Source organism: Falco rusticolus, chromosome 12, assembly GCF_015220075.1.
Source record: "Falco rusticolus isolate bFalRus1 chromosome 12, bFalRus1.pri, whole genome shotgun sequence".
NCBI classification, from domain to species: domain Eukaryota; kingdom Metazoa; phylum Chordata; class Aves; order Falconiformes; family Falconidae; genus Falco; species Falco rusticolus.
Genome location: NC_051198.1, coordinates 7,002,318 through 7,014,278, shown reverse-complemented (window position 1 = coordinate 7,014,278; position 11,961 = coordinate 7,002,318). Strand labels below are relative to the sequence as shown.

Sequence of the window (11,961 nt, the reverse complement as noted above, 5' to 3'; positions counted from 1 at the left end):
CAAGCAGTGCTGCCCTGATGTATTTACTGGTGAAGCTGTACTCTCAGGTCAAGGCAGAGGTTAAAATGTCAAACAGGCTAATTAATGCAGGTTTCCAGAAGCACTGAATGCTCATGACTCCAGAGAACTTCAACGGCTGAGTACCTCTAGAAACTGGGTATCTAAACACTCACGTGGTTGCTGCCAACACCGAAGGCATCTCCCAAGTACCTCCTGAACTCACAAAGCTGGTTCAAGGGCTGCTTACCTGCTGGGATCACTTCTTTCAGTGAAGCAATGGCAGTGAGCGGGATGAGCTCAGCACCACGGGGTGCCTGGCAACGTCAGGAACCAGCTGGTTTAGAGCTGACCATCTCCTCAGAGCACAGCAGAGCCACTGCAGCACCACAGCAGAGGAAAACTCATAGAAATGGGTTCCAGTGAGCTGGAAAAGCAAGGACAATCTGTCCCGAAAAGCCTTCTTTGCTGTGTCACTCAGGTGTGCCTAAATGGATAGAGAGCAGCAAGGGAGCAGACACAGAACAGGTCATGAAGAGACCGTGCAAACAGCACAGCACCAGTTCCTGCTTCGCGGCTCTCGTCAGCTGAGCCCCCCGAGCTACAAGCTCTTACCTCCAGGAATTTTTTCAGACTGATGTTTTATTTCCCCTCTACCACCAGCAGCAGCAAGCAGAGATGAGCTAGCAAAGCCCGTTCAGGCCCCTGCTCACCAGCTGCTCCCCATAGGAAGGTTCCAGTTCCAATGTCCACTTTTAGGGTTCTTACACAGTCTTGGTACCACAAACCCATAAACGTATTCCTTGAAAGATGCCTGCCAGCTTCCCTTAAGTGCCCAACCTCTTACTTGCTGTAGTTCATGCAGAAAATTATTTGCCTGGGGTCTCTTTAGGCCACTGGAAGAGCCCTGGGTTTTCACTCACTGAGCGCCGTGGCTGGGGTTGGTGTCTGCCTCGGGGGTGCTGACACCACTGCAGTGGCAACTATATTTGGCAGCCTGCGCTGCACTGCTCCCAAAGTAGTGACGTGTTTCCATCCGCCGCTGCTCGAAAGTTAAAAGCTTGTCATAACATGTCAGGTGGCAACTCTGAAACGCAGGTCTGATGAGACAACTTGCAGTCCACCACAGACAGCTTGCTCTGGACGCTGACGAGATGGAAAGTCGGCTCTGGAGCTACTGGAAAAAGGCTTCATTGGCTTATGGCGGAAACTCTCCCCCTTCCCTTGCTAAAGGAATGCACCAGAGAAAGGAAGCCAGTTGCAAATCTGGAGAAATGGTCATTTTAAAAACCATAACCATTGCTTTCATTGGAAAATTAAACCATTTCTGTAAGCTTCAGAGTTGAGTGAACATGAAACAGCAGTACAGGATTTCCATCCTTACAGTATTCCTAAATAAAAAAAAAAAAAAAAACACACCAAAAAACCCAAACCAAAAAAACCCCAACCAAAACCCAAAACCCCATGTACTCCTTAGTACAGGAAAAAAGCAATTTGCCAAGTGCTAGTGCTAGGCTAGAGCATGGGGCAATGGCATTTCTCACTCCCAAAATAATGTGGCCCAAACCAAGATTTCTTGCTATTCAGGAAAGGCTGAAGCGAGCATACAGATTATTAGTTCACATTGGTTACAAAGAATAACATAGCTTTTGAATCCAGCCCGTGGGGGAGCTCATGGGGTGGCCAGTTACATATGAGAGAGCAAGGTAGCTGGGTATGGATGTTACAGCAAAAGGTAAAGGAAGTCTTAAGAGGAGAATCAAGGCTGATGTACCTTCAGGTATAGCACCTCTGCTGCCGCTTTCCCCTTCACAGCCCTTCCACGGCATGAGGGAGATGGTGCACATCATGCCTGAGATGAATGAGGACCCCATCCAAGGCGCGCTTCTGTATGATGCTTTGCCTGTGATCTTGGGTGACACGGTGCTTTCAGTTGTTCTCTAGAGGGAAAAAATAAAAAAGGAAATAAAGAAACTACTATAGTGTTAAATGCATTGCAGATCATTAATTGCTTCAGTAGCACACCCCACATATGTGCCCTCAATAGATTTTCCCAGTTTCATATCCTTTAGGCAGCTTGTCTACATACCAGCACTGGCAAGGACAAATCCTGTCAAAAGTACTTTTTTTCTGTCATTATCCTCTGAGTGTCCAATTCTTTTTGCTAAATCTCTACAGTCTGGAACTCAAATTACCATTTCTGACCAGTGCAGAAACAAATGATGAAATATTCATGAGTTGTTCATACTTTTCATCTTAGAGAAGCATCAGCCAGCACTAAATTTGCATGATCTAGCCAAAGACGACATTTCAAGAGAAAAGCCCTTTATATACTGATATTCAAAAACTTTTATATATTGAAGTAAAACCAGCAAGTTTCTGCCCTTACTTGGGCAGAGTCACATGTTGTTTGAAGAGCATCCCACTAAATTTTCTAAGGATGTGTAAATGTGTCATCTGGACCACAGGAAATAAAGCAGGGTTAAAACACTGAACAAAACTGCGATGAAGTTAACAAGCCCAAGGTTCATAAGCCTTGTGATAGAAGCTTCCAGAAACCTTTCAAGGCCTATCTAATAAATCCCTATGGCACTTTGTTCTTCCCCCACCCCAAATCTCCACCTGTCTGAGCCAGCATCAGCAGGAAATTTTGCATGGAAGCTTGCCAGATAAAATAGCTACTTCATCTGGCTTTCAACTGCCATTAGTTTTAGAGATTTCTTCAAAGAATATGTTCAAAAACATTATTTTTAAATTACATCCCAAGTTAGAGATGGGCCACATCTTGTCTCTATGTGCTGGGTATTGGCCTTACAAAAAAGGTAATTCATGTGTGCTTTAATATTATACATGTAATTATTTTCCATCTGCATTCTGCCCTCTTCATCCTGTCTTATACCCAAAGCTGAAAATGCTTCTGCTTCCTGAAAATGCTCAAAAGTTCTTTAATTTCATTAAATTCATTTCACTCCCCTCTGAATTGTCCCAGACCCTCCAGATACAGCTGTCTCGCAAGACGAAGTGGACTTGACCCTCAGTCCTTGGCATGGGTTAGACTTCCGATACCCCTGCTCACTTGCTGTCAGAAAGAGGAGTATGTCACCATGAGCTGGGGTGACAATTGACCTCAGCTCCTGGTACCTGGTTTTACAAATAGCCTCTCTGAAATCTCTTCCTTCCCACAGCATGGCACAGGTAATGTGGTGTTCCTTTAAATGCTTCCCCCAAAAAGTGCACTTAAATTTGGCACTTTGTAGATTTATTTTCATGAGGATAGAGAAATCTGGTGATATTACAGTACTTTTTGCAAGCTTTTCTTTTCCTTGACTAAGGTAGAAAGAATCGCATACAGCCTCCCTATGAGCAGCATGCTCACAACACAGCATCTCTGATTCTGCCAGGAGCTCACCTGTGGCTCTTCCACCTTGGCCTCACCACCCACTGTCTGCAACCCGCACTGCAGCTCCCAGCCTGTAAATCTCCCTTTAACAGGCAAAGATGGTCACCAAGACCTTTTGCTGAAATTACACACCACTTACCAGGTGTCCTTGGGATCAAAACCCATTTGGTATACCACTAACAGCCTTCAGAATAACCCAGCCTCCTCAAAGTTTTCTTGTGGGGGTCATGATGTATTTTTTTATTATGGATTTTTTTAGGAGATTCTGGCAGCTTCCTCTAGAACTTGGTAGTTCAGATGGAGTTACAAGGACTGTGCTCTATTACCGGACAAGATCCCATGCAAAAGACTTTCAAAAGTGAAAGAAACATAATGCTCACATGGTGAAATGTCTCACAACCCTATCTGCTACTATCTGCTCTTCTTGTCACGTATGGAGATGGGCATATAGGTCCATAGGTTTCTAAACAGCCTTTGTAGGGAGCCCTGCATAGGTAGGGGAGCCCTAAAGGGAATTTCAGCTACAGCCACGCAGCTGCTGCTCCCAGAGGCAGAAGCTTATTGAAGAGCTGAGCAGCCCCCCGTGAGCTGTGGGATGCGCAGGGCCTGTGTGGGGTGTCTGGGGAGCCCGGGACCCTCCTGGGGGGACCACCGGCCAAGGCACCCTGCCACAGACTGTCCCCTCTCTGCAGTGTTATTCACACCCCGTCCAGGGCACACAGTGCTGGGGGCACACTAAGAGCAGAGTAGAGGTACTTGTATTGTGGGGCTGCATAAAAAGAACTGAAGTTTCACTGCTTTTTAAGCTCACTTAACCATTTTATGGTAAGGACACAAAAAAAATTATGGGAAATTTGCAGAGAAAAGCAGGAAAATAAGATTTGTCATTTCTGGGGTTTACCAGACTTGACAGCATCTCCTTAAATTTAGAGAGCCATCATTTTCAGAGCAATGAATTTTAATTGGTGTTCTTTCTCTGTTAATACAACAGAGAAATTTCTTTCTATATTTTTAATTTTTGGGATGTGTCATTTTTGATCTACATTTTAATAATTAGTAGAATATAATTTCAAATGAAAAGTGCCAAGGAGGGTATTTCTGTGATGCTGTTCTGCCTCGGGCATTAATGAAGTATGATACTATGCAGCAGGCACAGTTATGTTATGTATAATGATACAAATTGAATGTAAGTAATATAATTATTTGTGGTGTAACACAACTGCTGCACAAATAGTGTTCCTGACAGTAAATACCATTGTTATGATGGGAAGGTACTGCTAATGCCACTAAGCATTACAATCAATTCTTAATAACATCATGTGAACCAGGCTAATAAATTGGGAATCATATGCCTCCTGCACATTTCTGCCTACGTGAACCAGGACTTGTTTGCTAATAGAGTAACAACTAATGCGGCTGGGAAAAAAGTCAAGAAAGCTGTGAATTAACAAACTAAAAAAAGTCCAACCGTAGCACCTGCCGCGGAGACAAATTACTTTTGCGGCATTGCTTAATATGCAAGAAGGACATACAAGTTACGTAAAAAAAAACCCAAAAAACTAATCACCTTTTGTAAAGATGCAAAGCAGAACCTCTGCTCCAGCCCCAATGGTGGTAACAAACTCCCAGAAACAAGATGTAGAGTTGCAGCCCCCCAGGAGCATCCTGGGCACTGGTCCCTGCTGAAAGCCAAACAGCGTGGGAAGCAGAACAGCTCCAGCTGCCACATGCAACGTGGGGCCCGGGGGCTTGGTGCTGCTGGCTGAGCTTGCCAGCTGCACCTCTGCCAACACAGCGCTGCGATCAGCGTGAGCAAGGGGTCCCCCATGCACCTCTGCCCCGAGCAAACCGTCCCGTGGGAGGGAGGAGGAAGATGGGAAGCAGACTTCCAGCCCCCCAGACACGAGGTGGTTCAGCAGGTCTGGAAAAGAAACACGAGTCACTGGACTGGAAAAACAGAAGAGAAATTATTCAGAGATGTTGCGCAAGCCCCCCAGTAAACTGCTGGTGCTCCCTGCAATGGGAGCGTTAGCAGCCCTCCGGTGATAGACTTTGAGGAGAGATGAAGGCTAACATAAACCTCACCATTTGCTAAAGGAGAAATGGGAGAAATCACTCAAACGAGGCAAGGATTAAACTGGGGCTGAGCTCTAGTGAGAGAGCTCAAGGAAATTTAGATTACAATGATGGAGAGGAGGAGAAGATTAAAACTCAGGGCTGAGTGAGTAATGCACAACAAATGTATTCAAATGAACCTCTTCGATCGAGGCACTTCCAGGGCTCCCATCACCTCGCAATCTTTAATGCACTTACTCTGCTGGAAGGAAGGCAGTGCTGCTATTTCTATCTTTCGCTTGGGGAATGGAAACACAGGGAGATTAACTATCTTCCTCAAGGTGACCCAAAATAACTGTTCCAGAACAAGAGAATTTCAGGTCTCAGCATAGCCGGGGGACTATCGCTCCCACCCGCCTGTGAACAGAGGGCACATTTGGGGGAGGCATTTGCTCTTCAGGTTTTTCCTCCAGCTTGCAATTGTAAACTGCAGCTCCCTGGTGTGGGACACACCACCAAACAGCCCGGAACCAGTGCCAGCATCTTCCCCAGGCTCCTCCTCTCTGATTATCCATACACTTTTGCTGAAGGCACCAGCAATTTCATTTGGGGCATCAAGAGGGGCAGGGTGAGGGTGACACACTTGGGCTGGCATGTTTACGACTTCTTTAGCAGCCGCAGAAGGAGATGCAAATGGTAGAGACGCCTACAGTAATGACAGTGCTGAGACTGCTGTGGGAGGGAAAGAGATACTGGGGGACTTGCCTGACAACTTGATTTGCAATTAAGTTGACTCCCTTGAATTCCATGCAGATGCATGGATCTTGTCACTGAAGAGCTGGATCCTTACCCGTCCCGATCCGTGGTTAAAATAAGCTTCTGGGGAGCCTCTTCCCTGTGCCTTCTGAGTGTGAGTTGGCAAAAATTTGTGAACTAGTTCCTTTGGCTATTTAATTTTAGTATAAGTGAATTTGTCCAGAGCTACTAGAAATTACACTGCTACTCCTAACTGCTACCAGACAGTTCATTAGTACTCAAGGGTTTGTCATATAAAAATACATCACTGATGGCAGGCAAGAGTCATTTTAGAATCGTGACTGTAGTGCACAGTTTGTTCCCAGTGTTCACATCGGTGTCCTAGTAGGGACCGTTAGCTTTCATGCTCTGCCAGCGTAGTGTAAAACAACAAATGAAGTGTCCAGGCAGCTCAGACTGCAGCCAGCCAGGGCAATGGCCCAACCATTTGATTACACGCCGCCTCCTCCTCCTCCTTTGCCTTGTGGCTACTCCTGTTTGTGGTTGTCCACTGGTTTGGCTCCAGGCAGGAGGATGCTGTAGCCAGCAAAGGTGCTTTCCAGGGAGCAGACGTGGCGCTGGCTGCTTTGGAGCAGAAGGCAGCTTGGGCCCAGGTCCTGGTGAGCAGGCAATTCCCAGGCCTGATCCAGCAAAGGTCAGCTTGGCACATTCGGAAAAGTGAACCTTGCTTTCAGAAGATACCTGCAGCCTCTTGCTTTCAAACAGGCAGGAGTGATAAAATGTGCTGTTTAATGTCACAGCCCCAGCTCTTACAAGAGGTGCATACAATTTTCATTTTTTATTTAATTGAAAAAATAAATAGAACTGGAATAGCTCAGTGCCCAGAATTTTTTTTTTAGACAGCTGTCTGTGGCTTCCCACTCAGCCTGACAGTTTCTGTCCCTTGCTCTTCAGGAGCACCTTCCTCTGGCCCTGGAGCTCAGAGCCTGCTCAGCTGTCTGCCCCTTCCCTTTGGCCCTGCTGAGTGCCATCCAGGTGCCCCTTCTTTTCCCTTCAATGAGAAGCAGAGTTGGATGCCCTCGGGTGCTTTTCAAGGTCTTGCCGTGGCTGTGCAGGGTGCATGTGAACATGGGGGAGGTGGGGAGCGCTCGGAGCAGCTGGCAGGACCACCTCTGTGCCCTCCGGTGGGTGGCCAGGGTTTCTCACCACCCAATGCAGGCTGACTGGTGGCTTGGAAGGAGAAAAACCCCATGCTTCTGGGGGAAAAGTCTTGGTTCTGCATGCAAATCTGGGAATAAGATCATCCCCAGGGCTGGCAGCAATTTTTACTCCCATCTATATTTTGCCTGGGCTTTCACACACCTGCACACCTGCCAAAACACATTTTCTGTTGGGGTCTCATTTGCAAAAGGTTTTTCACTCCTCTTTCTCTCTGTCTCACACCAGGCCATTTGCCCCTAGCTCTGCTTCCAGTTGTTTTCTCTGGGCTGCGAGGGGTTAGCTGCAAGGCAGCTTGTTTTCACGCCTGTCGTGAAACACTCAACATTTCTGCAAAATCTCCTCGAACGCTCTGAAGTCTCCCCCACTTCTGCTGAGCACCTTAGGGTGGCTGCAGGGCTGAGCCTGGCCAGCAAGAAGCAAGCGGGACTGCTTCCATCACTTCTCCTGGGAACATGTTTTAATCCAGAGCTGAATCCATGTACTGGACTCGCTCTGGATCCAATCCCAAGGTCTATTATGGTCCAGAGAAATATTTCCATCTTTTTGGACGGGGTCTCATCACTTCCCAAATGGAGCTGTGTCGTGGCTGCTTAATCTTTGTCCCCATCCTTGACTTAAGCTGCTATAGCATCCGTTGCCGTCCATCCCACCCTCAGCTCCCCAGCAAAGGGCTGTGTCCTACTGAAAGACACCACCACATCCCACCGCCCCTGTGCCCCCGCGGCCGCATGCCTGCGCCTGCCTTCCCAGAGCTCGCCGCACAGCCACAGGGGTCATGCGAATCTCCCTTCCCACCGCAATCAGCACCAGTGGCCAAGTGAACGTGTTAGTAACTAATTTATATGGGCATGATTTACATGCTTAATTAGCTTTGCTTTTAATTGCAGTATTCACAAGGCAGAATATTTTACCACAAAGTGCTATGCCTAGAGCCTGTTTGCTAAACTACAGAAAGGAAAGCGTTCAGTAGCATAAAACTGAACCACCAAAAAGTCAATACATATTAAAGGATTTGAAGGGCTTTTTTTTTTTTTTTTCCCCAACTAAACACATTTTATGAACAGCAGGGAAGACAACATTCTGAATTCAGTGCTAGTTATGACTTTTTTTTTTCCTTGCTGCTCTGCTGCAAACCAGTCTCAGGGTCTTGCAATATTTTATTTTTTTTTACTAGAAGATAAATAAGCGATGCAGAGCCTGGACTTTTTCTGTCTAACTTATTTCCCCTATATCAAACTTTGAAAAAGGGCCAAACTGGAGGCATGTAACCCCTTTGGCAAGGACTCTATCCACACACCAGCAGTCCCAGGGCTTGTTCTGTTCAGGGAAATTAAGGTAAAACCTGAGCTGTTTGCAGCAGTTCCCTCAAAAAAAATGTTGCATCACAAAATGAGGAAAGCTTGCTCGGCATTTTTGGAAGAAACCTGGAGTAACCGTATGTACGAGCACCATCTGTTGGCTGCGTTACTGCTTACAGGGTGCAAGCTGCACCCCATTTCCAACAAAACTGCAGCTCCGTTGCATGACACGAGGGACAGTCCCAGCTTTAGGGAGCATTTTCTGGACAAACAGCTGGGCAGAGCTCAGTGGGGATCACCAAAGAATCCAGCAATTTGCCCACTCACCCAGGCTCTCTTGGGATTGCCATCCCTGATGCCCTCTAGACCAGCCTGCCAGCTGATACAGTTAAGGATACTCCATCATCCCATTTTCCTACGCAAATAATCTATTTTGGCCTCAGCAGTCTGAGAAAATTAATTCAGCTAAGGGTTTGGGAACACTCGGGGTGTTTGGCCACTACTCGTCTTCAATTGTTTTAAGAACAAAGAGCTACAAATCCACAGCAATTTACAATCTGACTTTCCAATTAAGGATTTGACGTGTTTTTATGCCTTTTAAGTGACAATATTTGTCAGGCCGTTTGTTCAGTGCATTGTCTGCATGTGCAGTTACACAGGAACTGGTTTAATTAAGGTTAATTGGTGCATAATTAGAACTGCTGCCAACACAAAAGAATGGCTGCAGACCAGAGAGAGCCGATTTCTATCCAGCTCCAAAGGACAAATAGTGTAAATTGGAGATTACAGCTGAGTGGTAAAAACCTAAACTGCTTCATATTTTAGCTCTAATTTTTGTAAAACAACATGTCTAACTGCTTGGCAGTGCTCTCCCTAGAGCACAGAGTCCTGTCCCAGTCACCAAAGCGTTTTTAATGGTGGAAAGCATTTGTGCAAGTACGTCTTTACAGCTGGATACTCTCCTTTGCCGGTGCAGAGAAACTGTGCAGGATGCAATTCAGGGAAGCAAAATGGAGAAAAAGGAGAAGGGGGAGAGACACTTTGAAAAGGAAGGTGTGATTGATTGCACAATAAACTTACCTAGGGTTGCTGGTCTGATACAAACCTGGTGGGAGCAGCGCTCCAGCCTCAGCTGAGATGCTCCCAGGTGGTGCCACCAGTGTTTGAAGGACCGGTACAGGGCTGTTCTGGTGTCGGTGACTTGTTTCTGCAAAAGTCCAGTGGGATGATCACTAGAGTATTTGTTATGTTGCTTTTAACCCTCCCTCCCAAGGGCATCCCATTTTTTAGTACTGAAAGCAAAGCCAAAGCACTAGCGCCCAGCTGTGAACTCACCTGCTGCCTCAGTCCTGGCCCCATTTGCAGCTCACCAAGGTCAGGGCTCCCATTTATCCCAGTCCAGGGCTGCTGGGAGCAACCTCCCTCTCTCCTCCAAGGTGAAGGTACCCGGGATGTGGAGTGCGGGGCCACCACGCAGCCTCCTACCTCAGCTGCTGCCACCGGCACGCAGCCCTGGCAGCCTTTCCAGATGGCAAACCTTGCTCCAGCGGTGTGTGGGGTCAGGCTGGAGGACAGAGTTCAAAATAATGAAGGAAAACGAGAAAGGGAGAGTGAAGGAGAAGAAAGAGTGAAAGAAAGATGGGGAGACTGAACAGAATGGAAACAAGGTGAAAACCCCACTAGGCAGTAAATAGGGTCTGACCACTCTGGTCCTGTGCATGTGTGTACTCCTTCACAAAACCTGGAGACAGCAAATTAAGAGGAGGGAAGGGATTTCTCCTGGCTCACAGGGGCAGCTACTTTCTCTGAGTTATCTATCGCTTTCGCACTGACGAGACCCTGTACCTGCTGAGGGAAACATGATCCTGCTTCTGCCGAGCAAGGAACTGTAGGGATCAACCAAAAAAGCAATTTCCTCCTCTGTTCCCCCTGACTGAAGAGTTTCCACAAGAAAAAGTCTCCAACTCCGCCCCCACCCCCCCCCCCCAGTAAAATACTACAAACCTTCCCATCCCCATTGCATACTAATTCCTCCTCGTTACCATGGTGAAAGCAGAAGTGCAGCACTCCCAGCCAGATCAGCATCATCAAGCCCCCTCTGCCCCCATGCACATGCTCCTCAGAAGACAGCAAAATGGTCAGCAGGACAAAATTGGGCAGAAAAATCCCTGTCCTTGGCACAATTCCTCCATATGTCACGCTGTCCACAGCAGCTCTCGAGAGCCAGGGCAGCCTTGGGGGCGAGCAGCATATGCAGCTGTGTCAGGCAGTATTAGAGGCAAGTTATGTTATTATTATTTTGAGAAAAGCCAGGGAAATGGCTGTCTATATTACAGAAAGCTCCAGAGAGGGCCGCCGGGCTGAGCGGCGATGTGTGCTGGAAATGAGGTCAGTCCCTCGCAGCCCCGCGTTCCCACCCCCCGGAGAAGCTCATTTTCAAGGCGGCTGTTGTTGAAACAGGCCGATTGTTTTGGGGTAAGAGTTTAGAAAGAGCAGAACAATTTTCCAAGCGCAAGCAGCTGAAGTTTCCTGCTACGCCAGATTTCTTTTTTGCCCTCATTGGAAAGTCTCCCTCTTTCCCACCTCGGTCATACCCAGGCACGCTGGCGGGTTGTGCCAGGGCTGCCCCTCTCAAGGTGCAGGAGCTCCTCTGAAGAAGAAATACATAATTCTGTCATTTTAGATCTGCAGGTTGGAGCCTGTTGCCCTAAACCTCTCTCCACTTTGTTTCTGCCACTGCCGCTGAGGACATGAAACCAGGCGTTTCGGTGCTGAAGGCAACAGGGCTCCTTGGTGCCTGATAACATACCCGCAGTTAAATATCTTGCTTAAACCAAGCCACGACCACAGAGCACCTGAAGCTCCACGGTGCTTGCAATGCAATCCGTTCTCCCTAATTTACCTGTCTGGGAATTAGGTGCCCAATGCTGGGAGACACCGGGACTACCCGAGGGCAATTGTCCCTTCCCAAGACAAACACCTGGGCCCAGAGGGCTGCCTGCTAAAGCAGCTGTGTAACCTGCTCAGGTAGTGCAGGTCCCATCCCAGCTGTCTGATCTGTCTGACTTCAATGAACCCCTAGGGAGAGCTATACATACATATATATATATATCATATCCTTCCCTGTTAATCCCCCAATATACATAAAGTCCAGTGCAAATCTAAAGGCAAACCCAATTTCAGACCGGTCCAAAGGAGCTGTCAGCACTTACATGTAAAAAAAGGTAATGAATT

General features: G+C 47.3%; 1 long non-coding RNA gene across 1 annotated transcript; it reads right to left on the bottom strand.

Moving 5' to 3' along the window:
- Positions 1 to 1,777: 1,777 nt before the first annotated feature.
- LOC119156229 lies at positions 1,778 to 10,279 on the bottom strand. The gene is made up of 4 exons (XR_005107024.1): positions 10,063 to 10,279; positions 9,833 to 9,934; positions 4,965 to 5,318; positions 1,778 to 1,937 (listed from the first exon to the last, which is right to left on the bottom strand). It is a non-coding gene; the product is annotated as an uncharacterized LOC119156229 (long non-coding RNA).
- Between the last annotated feature and the right edge of the window lie 1,682 nt (positions 10,280 to 11,961).